Source organism: Eulemur rufifrons, chromosome 7, assembly GCF_041146395.1.
Source record: "Eulemur rufifrons isolate Redbay chromosome 7, OSU_ERuf_1, whole genome shotgun sequence".
Lineage (NCBI taxonomy): Eukaryota > Metazoa > Chordata > Mammalia > Primates > Lemuridae > Eulemur > Eulemur rufifrons.
Window position 1 is genome coordinate 286,813,147 of NC_090989.1, and position 18,138 is coordinate 286,831,284.

At 42.6% G+C, this 18,138-nt stretch overlaps 3 long non-coding RNA genes across 8 annotated transcripts in view; 1 reads left to right on the forward strand and 2 right to left on the reverse strand.

Annotated features, from left to right (window-relative positions):
• The window catches only part of LOC138388605 (uncharacterized), a 203,298-nt gene that overhangs the window by 176,683 nt on the left and 8,477 nt on the right, over window positions 1-18,138 (forward strand). The window lies entirely within an intron of this gene.
• LOC138388608 (uncharacterized) overlaps window positions 1-18,138 on the reverse strand; it is a 215,466-nt gene that overhangs the window by 116,394 nt on the left and 80,934 nt on the right. The window lies entirely within an intron of this gene.
• The window catches only part of LOC138388607 (uncharacterized), an 84,132-nt gene continuing 71,335 nt past the window's right edge, over window positions 5,342-18,138 (reverse strand). The window contains exon 4 of the long non-coding RNA XR_011234145.1: window positions 5,342-5,556. This is a non-coding gene — a long non-coding RNA (uncharacterized lncRNA). The remainder of the gene's footprint in view (window positions 5,557-18,138) is intronic.

The following is an 18,138-nucleotide window of genomic DNA, read 5'->3' on the forward strand; positions in this document are numbered from 1 at the left end:
GTGCTGCGTGCCAGTTCTCCCACTTGTTCTTTTATCACCCCTGCTCTTGCACATTCCATGTGTGAAAAAGGAACAATCCGATATTGGGAAGAAAATAGAATGCATTTTTCTCAGTAGTAGCATAAGAATCATTTTTCTCTTCCTACTCCTTCATTTTAACACAGTACAATACAGAGTATAATAAGGTCCCAATGTTTTGAGCCGTGGTAATCTGAAACTTTTGAACTGACTGTAAGTGCTGGAGTTGCTGTTGCTAGATACAGCAAAGGTTATGGATTTTAAATTGTGTGGTTGCTGCCTTGCAATTTAGTTTAAAACAAAAGAGAAAGATCTGTTAGCTGTTTACAGAACTGTAGTGGATTCTTTACCCACTTACTGTTGTGCATCACAGTGCTGGTGAACTTCTAAGGCGAGCTTAAAAACAATGAACACTGATTTACCGGGGGAAAAAACGCCACTTTTCTGTTTATATTATCTGCCTTCCCTTCTAATGTTTTCCCACATGGCACTGATATTTTGTGATACTGTTTGTCTCTGAAATGTATCATTTTAGACATATATGCAGTTACCATACATTTGTACAATTAGTAACACTCTGGTATTTCCATAATGAGCCAGGTACTGATGAAATAATAATAAAACAGACATCATTTCTCCCCTCGTGGCTCTCACTCTAGTGGAGAAGATGTTTACTGTACAAATGTGTATGTGATATCAGGGGATGATAACTGCTCTGTGGAAAAAGAAGATAGAGAATGACAAAAGCATCCATGTAACCAAAACGTCTGTACCCCTGTAGTATTCTGAAATGAAATAAAAACAAGGAAGATAGAGAATCATATGGGAGAGATGGAGATGTTAATTTAAACAGGGTGTTCAGGGAAGGCATCAGTGAGGTGAAACACAGGCAAGGGTTTAAGGGCGTCAGCCACAAAGCTCCGGAGGGCAGAGCATTTTCATCAGAGGTTAGGAAGTGCCAAGCTGTGTGTGCGAGAGGAACATTGAAGAAGGCAGAGTGGCTGCGAGCCGCGGGGCCAGGGGTGGGAGTGAGGCCAGAGAGGTGACCAAAGGCAGCTCATGTTTGGCCTTCCAGGTCATGGAACGTCTTTGGTTTTTATTCTTTTTATCATTGAATGGTTTTGACTAAAAATGAAGAGGAAGGACATGCACTTTTTCTAGTGGTTGGCTCACCATGCGTCCGACTGAGAACCAGCACTGACTGGCCGCGCTGTCCCCTCTGGCCACGCGAGCCACCTTGCTCCTTCCGCACACTCCCCCGGGACCCCTCAGCTGTCTGGAATGGAGTGTAGAGCACGTTCTGCAATAAGGTTGTTTATTCTTGGTGGCGGCTTTTCTTTCTGCCATTTATTGTTCTGCTGTACAGTTTTAACCTATAATAATGGGGTGTGCAAATGTGTGCTGGTGCCGGTGGAGGACCTGCCCTGGTGAAGCAAAGGAAGAGCACTGTGCTTACTGTGTGGACAGTTCGAGTTTTCTTCAGGGGAAGCGACTGAGGAAACGGAGGGGGACGGATCAGTAGAGAGCTGGGGTTGCTGTAAGACCATTAGACATTCTGGAAACATCAGAGCCATTCGTGCAGCCCGAGGGGATTAACCAACAATTCTATGACAGGTGGCCAGAGACACTCTAACTGGGGCGTTCCCTGATTTCAGGGATTTGTGTAAAGCAGAGGAGCGACTGGTCAGTGCGCTGTGTCTCCGTAGCGCTGTGCTGAAGGCGCCCCGGACGGCGCAGGCTCGCTCAGCACCTCCACTTTCGGGAACCACGTTCCACACCCTAAATGAGGCGGGAGTGTAATAGAAATGTCTTTTATTCTTTTTCTGAAAACACAAATGTGCATGTTCTTGATTTGTTTAATTTCACACAAAACCATATTCTATAACCAGTCATCTCAAAACAAATAAATGAGTTCACTTAATAAAAATAGAAAATTATCAGTTGAGAAATGAAAAAGAACCGTACTTTCTAGAAAGGCATCTTAGAGGACCGATTGAAATGTTTTACCTGTACTGTTAAACCTAGAAGTTCCAAAGGCCATTTAATATGCTGGAACTGTCTCTGCTGCCTCAGGAGTGGCCACCGTGTTTTGTTGCAGACGGTCACTTTGGGGTGTAGCAGATGGTATTCCTTGTGGATTACACCTCTGCAGCTCCTTTAATATAACTGTGAAGAAAGTTCAAATTTGGCCATATGTACTTGAAAACAAACTAGAACGTCTCTTGGCAAAACAGTGGAGCAGACAGGTTTTGGTGTGCCCACCCTGTTGTTTGTGTCCTTAACCAGCTCGGAGCTGTCCGTTGGTGATCTAATGTCCACAGCATTCAGTGTGAGTTCAATATGGGGAAGGGGGTAAGAAGTTAGTAGAAAGCCTTTTATTTTTTGAAATCATAATGTCTTTGTAGGTTTCTAAGTGTCAGGGGAAATTTTGCTTTAATGCTTTTCTTAAATTGATGTTTATTCTGTTCAGATTGGAGTTTTTAAACTACATACCTCAAAATGAAGCAAGTCTTCTTTTTGTTTGTTTTGTTTTGAGACAATCTCACTCTGTTGCCTGGGCTAGAGTGCCGTGGCATCAGCCTAGCTCACAGCAACCTCCAACTCCTGGACTCACGGGATCCTCCTGCCTCAGTCTCCCGGGTAGCTGGGACTACAGGCATGCACCACCATGCCTGGCTAATTTTTTCTATTTTTAGTTGTTTGGCTAATTTCTTTCTATTTTTAGTAGAGATGGGGTCTTGCTCTTGCTCAGGCTGGTCTCAAACTCCTGAGCTCAAGCAGTCCTCCCACCTCGGCCTCCCAGAGTGCTAGGATTACAGGAGTGAGCCACCACGCCTGGCCAAAGTGAGTCATTTCTTAGCAAACATGAGGTTGTTGCAATTTTTAGTTACTTAAAATATGACATCAGATAAAGCAATCAATAATATTTAAAAGAAAAGATTTAATTCCTTTTGAAACTGATTTATACAAAAAAAATAAAACTTATGTAATGATGCACACCAATAAACAGGTATAAGCCACCACCCAATACAGATGTCCTAGTGGTGGACAGTTGAGTAGTTTCTAGTTTTTAACGTTTTTTTCTGTTACAAACTATGCTGCAAATTTTTGTACATATATCTTAGTACCCCCCTGACTTTTAGTATCCTTGTTTCTCTAACATATATCTAGAAGTAGAATTCTCAGTTGTGAGGTGTGGGCATGACCAATTGTACAAGATAGGGCCACATTATTTTCCAAAGTGATAATTGCTCCCACGTCACTGTGTGTAAGTTCCACTTTCACATCTTCATCAATGCTTGATTTTTTCTGACATTTAAATTTTTGCTAATCTGATGGGTAAAATGGGATTTCATGGACTTGTTCTTTTCTGATTGCTAAGAGATTAGGCATTTCTTTATGTGCTTAATTGCTTGGTATGGTTTCTTCTGTGAAAGACATGCTTGTTCATGTCTTTTGCACATTTTCCGGTTTTTCATAAGCCTCCCTTTATGTTCTGAAAACAAATTCTTTGTTGGTTATATGTGTTAAAACATACTTACCTAACATCTTCTCAGCGTATGTTTTTGTGTTTAAGAATGGTTTCTTACACTCGGTAATAAAGATTTCATCCAGATTTACTTGTAAAACTTGAAAAATCTTGCCTTTTACATGGAAGCCTGGAATTGATTTTTGAAGAAGAGATTTAATTGCATTTATTTTCTATATGGAGAATCCTGTTTCACAACTACTTACTAAGTAGTCTTTCCTTTCACCACTGGTATGCAGTATAGAATAGTGTATCAGGCTCCCATCCATGATGCGTTCGATTATAGGTTGTTTAGCCCACTGGTTCATCATTGTGCCAACTCCACAGTATCTTCTGCAGTTTGCTTTATAGTGTCCTGATACCTGGGAAGGCGGGTCCCTTTCTTTTTGTTCTTCTTTTGTAATGTTTTGCCCATTCTTAAAATTTATATGGCCACTCTGTATAAATATTTATACAGAGTGAAATATAATTTATATTTATATTTATATATTATATTTACATGGAATGGCCATATAAATTTTCAAATTAGTTTGTTAAGTTTTCCAAAAGCCCTGTTGGACTTTGGATTAGACTTGCACTAAATCTATAGATATGAGTATTCCCATTTATGAAGCTAGTGTATGTCTTCATTTTTTAGTTATTTCCATAAAGGCTTTTAAAAAACTTTGTACTAATGAAAACTTTTAAACATATTCAAAAGTAGACAGTAGTATAATGAGCCCCATGTATCCATCTCTCAGCTTCAACAATTTCAATTCTTATCTTTACTTTATTCTATCCACTCTCTTCCTTTCCTCTGTTATTTTGAAGGCAAATCTGAGGCATATCAGTTTATCCATAATTATTTCAATATGTATCCCTAAAAAAGACTTAACCACAATACCATTATGATATAAAAAATTGATAATTTAAAAGGGTTTATTTACACATAAATGTACATATGATAATTATGAAACAAATGTATTGTGAAGCAAATATTACTCAAGGTAAGAAATAGGACATTGTCAGCACCCCAGAAGCCTCCTGTGTCCTTTCCAATTACATACGTTCCTGTTTCAATATCTAGTGGAATTGCTACCCTGATTTTTATGGTAATTACTTCCTTCCATGATTTTTATCATCTATGTATGTATCCCTAAACAATACAGTTTAGCTTGCCTATTTTGACTTTAAATGGAGTCATAACTGGAGGTGATCCTTCGTGTTTTCTTCTTTAATTCAATATTATATTTATTTATAAGATTGATCCATATTCATGTAGGCAGCTAAATTTCATGTTAATTTTTCTTTATTGTCTTGTTGTGTGGCTGTACCATAATAGATTTATCCATTATAGTTTTTTTATAATCTAGGTTGATACCCAATGCGACCATTAAGAACATTGCTCTTTTATGCATTTGTGTGTGTGTAGCCTGGTGAACATGTGCATCAGTATCCCTAGGGCTGTGGTCCCCCATGACCAGGTGGCAGAATAGCGCCCCCCGCCACCCGGTCTGTGGGAAAAATTGTCTTCCATTAAACTTGGGAACTGGGGGGCTGCATGGCAGGAGATGAGTGACTTCATCATCTGTGTTTACAGCCATTCCTCATGGCTCCCCACACCCCCCCATCTGAAAAATTATTTTCCATGAACCCGGTCTCTGGTGCCAAAAAGGGTTGGGGACCCCTGCTCTAGAGTATATACCTAGGAGTGAAATTATTGGCTCTAAAGTCTAAAGAGTTCACCTTGACCATGCAAGAGCAAATTGTTTCAAAGTTGATGTTATTCTTTTACATTCTCACCAGCAGTTTGAGTGTTCCATTATTTTGTATCTTCAGACTTTAAAATCTTTAGCAATTGGGGAAGAATGTAGTAGTGGTTCTTTAAGTTTAGCCTTGTATTGTCTTACATTTTAATATGAGAGCGAACAGGCTGGTCTGAAGGTAGTCAGTTATCTCGATTGTTCACAGTCAGTTATAGACTGAATGCCTTGTTCTGCTCTTTCCCTTCTTCTCACTACTGCACTTGTCTTAAAAAAAAAAAAAAAGTAAAAAGAAAAACCAAAAGAGAGAGTGAACAGTAAGCCTGACTTGTTTGACTAATACCTTGTGAACCTCAAGATTATACACACAAATTAGAGATTTCTTAAACTAAAATTCTCCAGTTGAAGTCTTCCACACTTTTGTTCATATTCCATTTATATTATAACATAAAATCAATTCTTTCAAGGTATAGAAAAAGGCACATTTAGATAAATTGAAGATTAATTTAAGACATTATATACTATAACATCTTTTGTTTTTATGTTTATTTTCCAGTATGGTTTGGCATGAATCTAATTTGGCACGTTCTCCTTATTCTGTTCCTAGTAACTCTTGTAGAAATAACATAGTAGCCACCAGGCATCTTTGTCACTCTATATACTAATCGTTATTACAGCTTAATTTTTTAAAAGATGAAAAATAAAAATGGAAGTTCTTGGTGGCTCACGCCTGTAATCCTAGCACTCTGGGAGGCCAAGGCAGGCAGATTGTTTGAGCTCAGGAGTTGGAGACCAGCCTGAGCAAGAGCGAGACCCCATCTCTACTAAAAATAGAAAGAAATTATATGGACAGCTAAAAAATATATATATAGAAAAAATTAGCCAGGCATGGTGGCACATGCCTGTAGTCCCAGCTACCTGGGAGGCTCAGGCAGGAGGATCGCTTGAGCCCAGGAGTTTGAGGTTGCTGTGAGCTAGGCTGATGCCACGGCTCTCTAGCCCGGGCAACAGAGAGAGACTCTGTCTCAAAAAAAAAAAAAAAAAAAAAAAAGAAAGAAAAGAAAAAAAAGAAAAAGGAAGTTCTAGTATTTTCCTCTAACTTCCCAGTAGATCATTTTGATCCTCCCTCAGGCGAGCATATCCCACATTGCAAACCAGCGATGACACAAGTCAGAAGTTTAGAGCGCCCAGCCCCAAATCTTTAATTTTATGGCTTAAGTAAATTATAATTTTTAGAGACTCTGACATCCTTCTTTTCACTCAACTAGCTTACTTTATAGCTTACTTTAATTAGGAGGAACATAATGGTGTATTTAAGCCTAATGAAACAGATATCAGCAATATATGTTGAGTAGGGTAAGCATATAGTTTATCACCAAATCACTAGACTTTTGAGGATGAAACAGAGTAATAGTAATGTTAATCATTCACCACAGCAATAGGTATAAATCTGGACTGTCCCGGGCAAATCCATGATATATAGCCACCATCGTGTTGCATGAGTGTAGTTAAAACTAATATCTTGCACCTTCATGTCATGAGGTAGAATAAAGTAATGTTCCATTTATTTTAGGTAGAGCAAAGTTTTAATTTCTCCTTTGTTGAAATGATGAAAATAGTTTTTAAATGCCTCTCATAAGTTTTCTCATTCTGTCTTTTTCCACCAAGGGAATCTTGGTCAGATGACAATCAGGAAAGATGGTTTAATCTATATAAGAACATCCTGCAAATCATAAAGTGTTATAGTAACATAAGTTACATTCCATTATCAGGCCAGGAGGCAATGGAATAGGAAAGCTGAAGTTTATTTCTGCTTTTCTGACTTTGGTCTTAACTTTAAGGTTTCATTCTTTGAGTGGTCTTAGGTAATCCCCCAAGATGGATTCCCAAGTCCAAAGTGAAATACTTGATTAATATATGTTCCTTTCTACTAACATGAATGATAAAAAGTAAATTGTTTTAACAAATTCTTCTATTGTTAAATTCGTTTTTTAAAAAACTCAGTTATCCACAAAGAACAGATTCATAACTAGATTTTCATGTACTTAAATTTCTTAGGTATTAATACTTTGGTTAAACAATTTATACATTTAGTACTATATGATAATTCTTAAGGGCTTTATTTTGATTGCAATGGTACCAATGGTATAACCTGCTTATTTAGGAAGAATAAATTATTTTTAAAAGTGCAAGATGTAGTTGTAACAATTTTTATAATCATACTTTTGGCTATAAAACAATATCTATTTTAAGTTGGGATTATGTTTTAGTCCCTGTCTCATTAAATTAACTAGTTATGCATGAAAGCCAGTATAGTGTAGTATAGTATTTCTAAATTTCAGCTATTCATGTACCATCTTCACAATTTACCATAGCCCTATGTTACCTGTAATGTTATTCTGTATTTTTCTTCAAATGATTCTCCTTTTCACAAAAATTTAAGTGTGAAGAAGAATTCACTCTTACATATAAGAAATATTACTTCCCATAAATAAAAGATATACATAAGCATACACTAAATTAAATACATAACTGTTAAAGGTTAATGTTATTAATATTTATACATACCTCCCAAAGTTATCTCAAGTACTTCTAGTGTGTATCTGCCACACTTTCCAAAATACTAGTGTTAGCACATAGTAACTATACACAGACTGGATTCAAATCCTAATTCTTGTTAACTGTGACTTGGCGCAATGAGTTTCTTAGATTCAGTTTTCTCATCTGTGAAGTCAAGTTGATGGTTTTACTCTCATAGCCTTCCTTATTGTACGGGCTAAATAATGCCAGTGAAGAGTGCCTGTCACATAGTAAGAGCGCAATAATTGCTAGTCCTTATTACTGTTTTTATTATCTTAATCCTCAGATATCTTTGTTATCTGACAGTAGTCATCCTAAACAAAATACATCACCCAAGAAACACGGTTTAAAAAATGGTGATATAAATGTAGACTTTGACCAACTGAAAGTTGATGATAAAAGTTAGTATAAAAATATCTTTCACAGTTGCCAGAAAACAGTCAAGGTTTAAAATATCTCTAGTGTTTATTCATTAAATTAAAATAAATATTTTTAATTGACTACAATGGCATCATTCTGATTGTGAATGTTAAGTATGTTCTTATTTTTGCTTGTCTTGTCTTTAAAGTCACCTGATATATCCGATAATGCTGAATAATAATATGGACTTTTATTCTTCTGCTTCATGTTTCCAATTTGAAAAGTTTCTTTCTTGTGTCTAATTGTATCTCTGTAAATTGTGTACATTTTTTTAGTTTTCTCCTCTATGAAAAGAGATTATGGTCATTCCAAAAAGATCATTAATTTTAATGATATAAAGAGCTGCAGCACTACTTAGTCATTTTAAAGAAGTTTTCTCTTATTCTGTACATAAAGGTAATGTCTTCTTTCCAATAAATAACAATTGAAAAATCAGAAAAGTAACAGTTTTAATAAACTGGGAATCAATATTAATTAAAGGGAAACTAGGAAGCAGATCACTCAAACTGAAAAGAACTTTTTATTCCGGGACTGCTGAAATCCCTTCTCACAAAAGCTTTATGCTCGATTCTCTTATTTTGCTTAATATTCATCTTTAGATTTGTATATAAAACAAGTAATTATCATAGTGATTCATCATGCTTTTTAGATAACTTTTCAGAGGGTTAAACATTGTAGGTAATTCATAGCTCATTGTTTTCAATTTATGAGACTGTAGAAATTACCAAGAAATAAGTGAAGACCGGTTTGATGCTAAAGAAAACCTGACAGGAGGTGACTTCTCAGGAAGGCAAGAAAATCAAATAGAACAAGATAGATGGAATCTGAAGTTTACACTAGGTTGGTTTAACAATTTACTGAGGAATCCTAACCTATTTGTAAAATAATACTTACCTGCTTCTGTGTTGTGTTGGGTGCCTGAGCTGTTTTAATATTTTATTCCTGTTTGCGGCTTTTCTTTATACAGAAAGAGAAATTGGCCAGTTGGAGGTCAACTTTTTAAAGAGCAGAAAATTGCTAAAAGCTTAAACCCAAGATTTAGTTAGCAAGTAGATAAGCTGCATTCTTTTCCACTGAGCCCTAACTGGACACTTTCCAGGTGCGGTTACCTGGTGAACAAAACCAACTTCTCAGCTTTCCTCAGGTAACCAGTACTAATCTATCAAATCGGTATTAGTGATGGAAACTATTTGCTTTCCCTCACTTTAATAATTTCATCTATTTCAGGAATATTTTCAACTTTAGATAGTCCCTAAATGCTTATAATAGTTAGAATAATCACAGGCACTAGAGAAAATTCTATCATTTCTTGTGATAGTTATGCGGTTACCTCTATTTATTTTTATCTGTATGTTTCTGTGGGTTTTTAAGTTTTCCATGTTAGCGATGGTTTTATTTTTTTCTGCTTGTATAGATAATGGCTTACTAAGATTTTTAAATAAAATATGAAAATATAAGAAGATTAAAATTACCTGAAGTTTCTGCAACCTTCAGTAACCACTATGAATATTTTAGTGAGCATTTCAATGCATTTCTTTATGCATATATTAATACATATACACAACTTAAAATATTATATCATCTGGTTTAATTGTAACTGTTTTTTTCTTTCCTTGCATTATTTTCCACCATATCACTTGTCACAATACTGTGTGTTTTGCTTACTTGATACTTGATTGATTGCTGGGTTCACTGCCTTCCCACCCTTACATACTAGCTCAGCAAGATCAGGGATTTTGTTCACTGCCAAGTACAGCGTGCAGCCCATAGGGTATCCAGTAGATATTTTGTATTGAGTTAGTGAAGGGTTAGGTGATGGGTGTAATGTATACCTTCTGACTCCTTTAGTGTACTATAGCTCTTTACTTCTTTTTCACTGCAATATAAAAATGTAAAGCTAGGTAGTTTCACTATTTTGTCTGTAGAATACATTTATAATCCAAAGAGATTAACAAATTAAATGAAGTAAGTTAATGAAGAAGGTTAGGTATTAATTACCTAAAGATGAAAGACTCTGCCTGAATTCTAGCACTAATACTTAACAGATTTGTGACCTAAACTCCTATCACCTCAGTATCATCATCTGTAAAATGGAAATAATAATAGCTCCCTCACGGGGTGTTTGGGAGAATCATGTGAGGTGATGTGTATATAAAGTGCTTAGCATGTTGCTTGGAGCAGAGCATTCAATAAGTGCTAGGCTACTCTTGTTACTACTATTACTTAATGAACACAATAAAATTTACAAATCTCCCATTATTATTTAAAAATGATTAAAACATAAGTAAAAGTACTCATGGATTCATTCAACAATATTTGTGTACTCCCTCTGTGCCAGGTATAGGATTTGCTAGTAATTCAAGTCTCAATTCAGTGAATCTTTGATTTCAGACCAGGTTCCCTTCACAATATTGACTATGAGATGACAGTCTAAGAATTTTGAATTTTTTTGTCAAGCAAGAAAAAAAATTATCTATAATCCTAGTATTTGTGGTTTCCAAAATCATGCTGTCTAACTCAAGTAATTTGTCTGTTTTTTTCTTATTGCTCTTAACATTATCACAAGCTGTATAATACCTGCTGTTGATATTTGTCTGATTGAAAGGTTTTCTTGGTACGTTATTTCCCCAACAAAGGTGTAAGGTTTCTTTGAAGTAGCCGGCACCAGAGAAAGAAAGATGAACAGAATTGAAAAGGGGAAAGCAACGAGGCTTTATTAGGGTGCTCCCGGGCGAAGTTTTCGGGCCCCGTGAGAGAGAGACCCGAGAAGTCGCGTGGCACAGAAGTTTGAGTGGGTTTTTATATGTCCTTAGGGTTGGGGGATGGGCGTTTCTTCGGCCAGGAGATGTGGGCCCCAGGAGTAAGGAATTTCTTTAAGTTTTGGGGCGGGTACCCAGGGACAGGAGCAGCTGCCTCTTTTTTCATTAGGGAAGGGAGGGGTGCCTGCCACCAGCCTTACATTCCAGCCTTTTAGTGATAATAGGGTGTCATGGTCTTTCTGGCTACTTCCTGCTTTTGAGGGGCATAGTGGGGGCTATGGGCTGGAGTCGGCTGGTGGAGGGGTGACTGGAAGGGGAGGGGAGGGGTGAAGAAGCATCTGGTTTACTGCTACTCTGGACAATTTCTGCAGGCGGCATTGGAGAAACTGAGCCAGAGAAGTCGGTTGTCTCTGCAGGGAAGTTAGTGACGTGGATGACGTGGTTTCCAGGGATAGCTGTAGGCGATCTGCAAAGTCTTGGGCAGAAATAATACTGTGGCCCAGGGCGCCTCCCGCAAGCCCTGAGACTGCGATGGAGGAGACCAAGTTGAGACCTATCATGACTGGCAAGAAGATGGCTCATTTTGAGCGGGGTCCCGGGAGAAGCCACCCAAATTCAGACTCACCGTATAGAGTTAATTGAGGGATGACCATGACAGGGAAACAAGGACCCGGGGTGGACATATTGACGTAGCGGGTAAGTGTTCCGTTGCACCAGAAGAACTGTCCCGGAGCAGAAGAGGTGGTCATGGTCATAGTACGGTTAGTGAGACAGCGTCCATGAAGTTGTAGGTTGGGGTCAGTGAGGGTGGTGAGAAAGCATATGTGATCCGCATAAGGTGGCCTGTGGGCTCAGGTTCCCATAGGGGAACTCGAGTGAGTGGAGTGGAGCATGAGGGACCCGATGAGGGAGTCTTTTAAGGGTAAGAAAAGTTTAGGGGAACAGCGGCCAGTAGGGAGTCACTGAAGGGAGGCACAGAGGAAACAGTGGGAGATGTTACAGATTATTTTAGAGGCATTTTAAGAAGGCGAGGGTATGTTGAATAATATTTAGCCAGGAGGTAAGAGGGAGATGTTTAGGGCGGCAGGAAAGTTGTCCTGCTAGAGTTGGTTCTGCTTCCAGCATATTGATAGATATTTGAACCTGTGTCTGGTGGGCCAGGACATATTCACGGCTGACGTTAATAGTCGTGTATTTTTCAGTATACTTTTCCTGTGACTTTAATTTTCCAGTGCTGGTCTCAAGGGTCGAGGATATCTGTGTGAGAGATATCTGAGTCGGTCTCTGGAGGCTGAGGTAGATATCTGTCTGTGTGGGCCCGGAGAAGTTGTCTGAGGAGGGAGAGAGATGGGAGATGGGAGGCCAAAGGTGGGGGCTGGGCTGGAAGATGGTGGCTAATGAGAAAAAGCCGGCCATACATGAGTTCAAAAGGGCTAAGGTAGGTAGGATGTCGGGGGGCTGCCCTGATCCGGGTGAGAGCTAAGGGCAAAAGGTCAAGCCATGCTTGGCGGGTCTCAATAATGAGTTTGGTGAGGTGGTCTTTGATTAGTCTGTTAGCCCTTTTAACCTTTCCTGAGGACTGAGGCCTGCAGGGAACATGAAGTTTTCACTCGACATTGAGAGCCTCACAGACCTGATGAACAACCTTAGAAACAAAAGCAGGGCCACTGTCAGACTGAATGGAGGAAGGAAGGCCGAAGTGTGGGATAATTTCAGTAATGAGAGTGGAGGCAACAACAGCAGCAGTTTCACTGGCAGTGGGAAAGGCTTTAACCCACCCCGTAAAGGTATTTACCAGTGTTAAAAGATATTTGAAACGCCAGTGAGGTGGCATATGAGTGAAATCTACCTGCCAGTCTTGTCCGGGGAGGTGACCACGCATCTGGTGGGTGGATACAGGGGGTTTGAAGCCCCTTGAGGGTTAACAGAGGCACAGATGTCACAGTTCGAGCAAACAGTTTTGATGAGAGAATACAGGGCAGGGTGTGAAAATAGAGGCTGTAAGAGGTGGAAGAGGCCCTTAGTGCCAATATGAGGTGAAGAGTGGACCTGGCCAATGAGTTTTAGGGCCCGTGCCTTAGCGAGAGCCAGCTTGCCATCCTTAAGAAGGACCCACCCTTCAGTGGTGGTTGATCTCACTTGAGTGAGAAGGCTGTCGGGCTCCTCTGGAGTGTAGTGAGGCTGGAGGGAAGGAATGGAAAGGAAAAGAAGAGGAGCCGGACTAGGATGTTAGACTATGGGCAACAGTATTAGCATAGTTGTTTCCCTTAGCGATGGGGGACCCGTCCGTCTGGTGTCCCTTGCAGTGTATGATAGCTAATTGGGTGGGTAACTGAAGGGCCTCGAGGAGACAGGAGATAAGGGTGGCGTTAATAACAGGGGAGCCCTTGGTGGAGAGAAAGCCCCGTTCTCTCCATATGGCAGCATGGCAGTGAGCCATCATAAACACATATTTGGAGTCTGTGTAAATATTTACACTCCCGCCTTGGGCTAGGTGTAAGGCTCGGGTGAGAGCAATGAGTTCTGTCTTTTGGGAGGTGGTGCCCTCCGGAAGTCGGGAGGCTTTTATTACCTGAGAGGCAGAGACAATGGCATAGGCCGCCCGGCGTTTGCCGTCCTCATCTGTGACAGAGCTGCCATCAACAAAGTTAACTCCACTGTAGGAAGTGGCTTGTCTGACAGATCGGGTCTAGGGGTAGTGGAGACTTCAACCATTTCTGAGCAGGAGTGTGAGGACAGGGTAAACAGGGAATGGGGAGCAGAGTGGCAGGGTTTAGAGTCGGGGACTGTGATAAAGTAATGGTGGGATTTTCAATAAAAAAGAGATGGAATTCCAGTAGTCTAGACGGGGTGAGGAGGGCTAAAGAGCGGTGAGTCAGAAGGTCCTGTAAATGGTGGGTGGAGAAGACATGTAAGTTCTGTCCCAGGGAGAGTTTCAGGGCCTCCCTGGTGAGAGCAGTGGCTGCTGCTAAGGCGCGGAGGCAGGGCGGCCACGGACCGTGGTGTCCAGCTGTTTGGATAAGTAGGCCATTGGGGTGGAAATGGGAGTAGGTTCCAGAGGTTGGGTGAAGACTCTGAGGGCCAGGCTCTGGCACTCATCCGTGTAGAGGTTAAAGGGTTTTTCAGGATGAGGGAGTCTTAGAGGAGGTGCTTGTAGGAGAGAGTCTCGAAGTTTTAGGAATGCGCGAGAGACAGCCTGAGGGTTTAAGAGAGGGCCAGCAGAGGCATCACGTGCTGCCTCATAGAGGGGTTTGGCAAGGAGAGAAAAGTGGGGATCCAGTGTTGGAAGAAACCAACAAACCCAAGGAAGGATAGAATTTGTTCCGCAGTGGTGGGAGGCTGGAGGTCGAGGAGGGCCTGCTGGTGATCAACAGTGAGATGATGGGAAGTGGGGGTGAGACTAAGTCCAAGGTAAGTGACAGTAGGCTTAGACAGCTGAACTTTGGAGGGGGACACCCGGTAGCCCTTAGGGGCAAGGAAGTTGAGTAGAGAGGCAGTGTGTGTGTGGCTGTCGGAGTATGAGGGGCTGCAGAGTAATAAATCGTCCACATATTGGAGGACAGTGCTCGGTTGTAAGGGGCACTGTAGAAGATCTTGGGCGAGAGCCTGACCAAAGAGGTGGGGGCTGTCACTGAACCCCTGGGGCAGGACAGTCCAAGTGACTTGTCGAGACATGTTCGTGTCGGGATCTTCCCATGTAAAGGCAAAGAGATTGTAGCTGGCTGGGTCTAAAGGAATGGTGAAGAAAGCATCCTTGAGGTCCAGGACAGAAAAATGGGTGGTGGAGGGTGGAATATGAGAGAGTAAAGTGTAAGGATTAGGCACCACAGGGTGTATGGGGACAACTGCCTCGTTAATGAGTCTGAGGTCCTGGACTAGCCGGTATGAGCCATTTGGCTTTCTTACCAGGAGAATGGGTGTGTTATAGGGAGAGTCAGTTGGAATCAAAAGTTTTTCGCACAGAAGACGTTCTATGATGGGTTTTAGACCTCCGCGGTGGGTTGGTGAAATAGGGAACTGTGGCCGGGAAGGGAAGGATGAGGGGTCTTTGAGTCGAATGAGGACGGGGGTGTGGTGTGTGGCCACCACTGGGGTGGAGGTGTCCCAAACCTGGGGGTCTACGAGTTCTGGTGGGAGGGGGTATGTAGGACTCGGTAAAGTGGGAGAGGCTGGGGGTGGAGCTGAGGAATCTGGAGAGAGAGAGAGAAGAAGGAGGGCGGAAGTTCCAGAGGAAAAGTGGAGGGTGGTTCCCAGCTTGGTTAATAAGTCCCTTCCCAATAGTGGAGTGGGACAGGAGGGCATGATAAGGAAGGAATGGGTGATGGGACAGTCATCTATTAGACAAGTTAGGGGACCGGTGGTGGGGGGTCGAGAGGGATTGCCGTCAATACCCACGACCGACACCTGGGAAGGATAAGTAGGGCCTGAAAAGGAAGGCAGGACAGAGTAGGTAGCCCCCGTGTCAACCAGAAAGGACACTGCCTTGCCTGCTACCTTGATTGTTACCCTGGGCTCGGCGAGGGTGATGGGGTCATTGAGTCAGGGTCTCTTCAGTCTTCGGCAGCCAGACCCCAAACTGCCATCGGCAGGTCTAGGGATGGAAGGACTGACCCTCCGGACTTCTGTCCCAAGGGGAAGTCACTTTTCCAGTGTCCCTCTTGACCACAGCCGGGCAAGGTGTCGTGGGTGGAAGTGGCTGCCGGCACCACTTGGCCCAGTGGCCTTCCTTACCGCACTTGAAGTAGGTGCCTGGCGGAGCGCGGCTGGTCACCTTAGACAAGGTCAATGGCTTCTCGGGTCTCCCCGGCCTCAGGGCTGCAAACAAGGCTTGGGCCTGCAGGTTGCCTTTTGGCGGACACGGGCCTCCCTTTGGGCCTCTGCCTGTTCATCTCGGGAATTGAAGACTTTAAATGCCATATTCACCAGGTCTCGGATAGGGGTCTGAGGGCCCTCCTCTGCCTTTTTTGTGTTTCTTTCTGATGTCAGGGGAGGACTGAGTAATAAAGTGAGTTGTAAGGACAGCAGTCCCCACGGGGGAGGTAGGCTCTAGGCGGGTATGTTGGATAAGGGCATCTGTAAGGTGGCTGAGAAAGGCCGCAGGGTTTTTGTCTGCCTGTTGAGTGATTTCCCTGAATTTAGGCACTTTTCAATCTGAGAAGGGTCAGAAAGGGAGAAGAGAGCATGTACACGTACAAGCCCTTCGGCGCCTGCCACCTCCTGTAAGGGACAGACAGGGGCTGGTCCGAGGGGTTTGCGTGGGGGCGAGTGTGCCGGCTGACCGGAGACAGCAAGCGGCTGGGAGATGTGGGAGGATGGGCGGGCGCCTGTGGGTGTGGTGGAGGTCGAGTCAGGGGAGGGCTGAGGGAGTCGGGTGGATCGGAGAAAGCAGAAGGGGCGTCTGAAGAGACGTCCGGGGGAGAGTTAGAGGGAGAAGAGGCGGAGGGGGTGGGGGGTCCAGCACAAGGAGGACCTGTGCGGGGGGTGGCAGGTCAGACAGAGAGAAGGACCGGGAGCGCCAACAGAAAAAGGCTTGGACATATGGGATCTCCGACTATTTGCCATTCCTGTGACAAAAATTATTAAGGTCTTGCAGAATATTGAAACTGAAAGTCCCATTTTCAGGCCATTGGGAGTCACTGTCCAATTTATACATTGGCCAGGCAGTGTTGCAGTAAAGAATGAGGCCCTTGGGCCGAATGCCTAAATCCAGGGCCTTCAGATTGGCCAGCAGACACCCCAGGGGCATCTCTCAGGGAATTTTGGTCACCCATGTCACCTCAACCGGGATGGGGCAACAGCCAGGAACCATATCCTGGCTATGGAGTCAGCAAAAGCCTGGGGGGACGTCTCCGCCCGAGACTAGTGTGCCGGCACGGAAAGGGGTGAGAGGAATTCAGGCGCCCCCGAATAGCCTCAGCCCCAGAACGGGGGAGCCTCCGACGTGGGCCCACGGTTTAACGGAGAGGGAACAGATTCCCGGAAGGAACGGAGGCTCCTGGGGGATCCGGGTTGGGATAACACGGGGTGACTCACCCAGGCCGAGGTCGTCAATCAGGGACTGGAAGGCAGTCAGCGGAGGTCCCGGTCTGGGAAGTGAGAGTTCTCGGAAGGGGGTGGTGCAGCCAAAGGCCCCTTCCGGGTTTCGGCACCAAATGTAAGGTTGCTTTGAAGTAGCCGGCGCCAGAGAAAGAGAGACGAACAGAATTGAAAAGGGGAAAGCAGAACAGAATTGAAAAGGGGAAAGCAACGAGGCTTTATTAGGGCGCTCCCGGGCGAAGTGCGGCCCCGTGAGAGAAAGGCCCGAGAAGTCGCGTGGCACAGAAGTTTGAGTGGGTTTTTATATGTCCTTAGGGTTGGGGGATGGGAGCTTCTTCAGCCAGGAGATGTTGGCGCCAGGAGTAAGGAATTTGTTTAAGTTTTGGGGCGGGTACTGAGGGACAGGAGGAGTCGCCTCTTTTTTCATTAGGGAAGGGAGGGGTGCCTGCCACCAGCCTTACAAAAGGAATGTGTGTAAAGAGGTCTCTGAAACCACTAGCTCTAGCCAGTACTAACACTAAGGAGTTAAGATCCTGTGTACATCCAGTGTTCTCATAGCACTTCTCTGAACCGGGGACAAATGACAGACTTTTTTAGTCGTGATGTACAGTCAGCCCGTGGGTTCTGTATTCATGGATTCAACCAACTTTCTTGTCATTATTTCCTAAACAACGCAGCGTAACAACTATTTACATAGAATTTACATTGTGTTAGGTATTATGAGTAATCTAGAGGTAATTTAAGGTATATAGGAGGATGTGTGTGGATTATATGCAAATACTATGCCATTTTATATAAAGGATTTGAGCATCCTCAGATCTTGGTATCTGCAGGGAGTTCTACAACCAGTCCCCCAGGGATACCAAAGGACAGCTGTAACTGATTACTCCGTTTAGATGTAATTTATTCATTTGAGCTATGAGAGACTTAATATCAACTAATCCATACCCATTTATTTTTCAAGATGATATGATTAAGGCCCAGAAATCTTAACACTGTACTCCAGGCTTTTGGTCTTCAGTCTGGTCATGCTGATATTTGTTGATAACTTTTT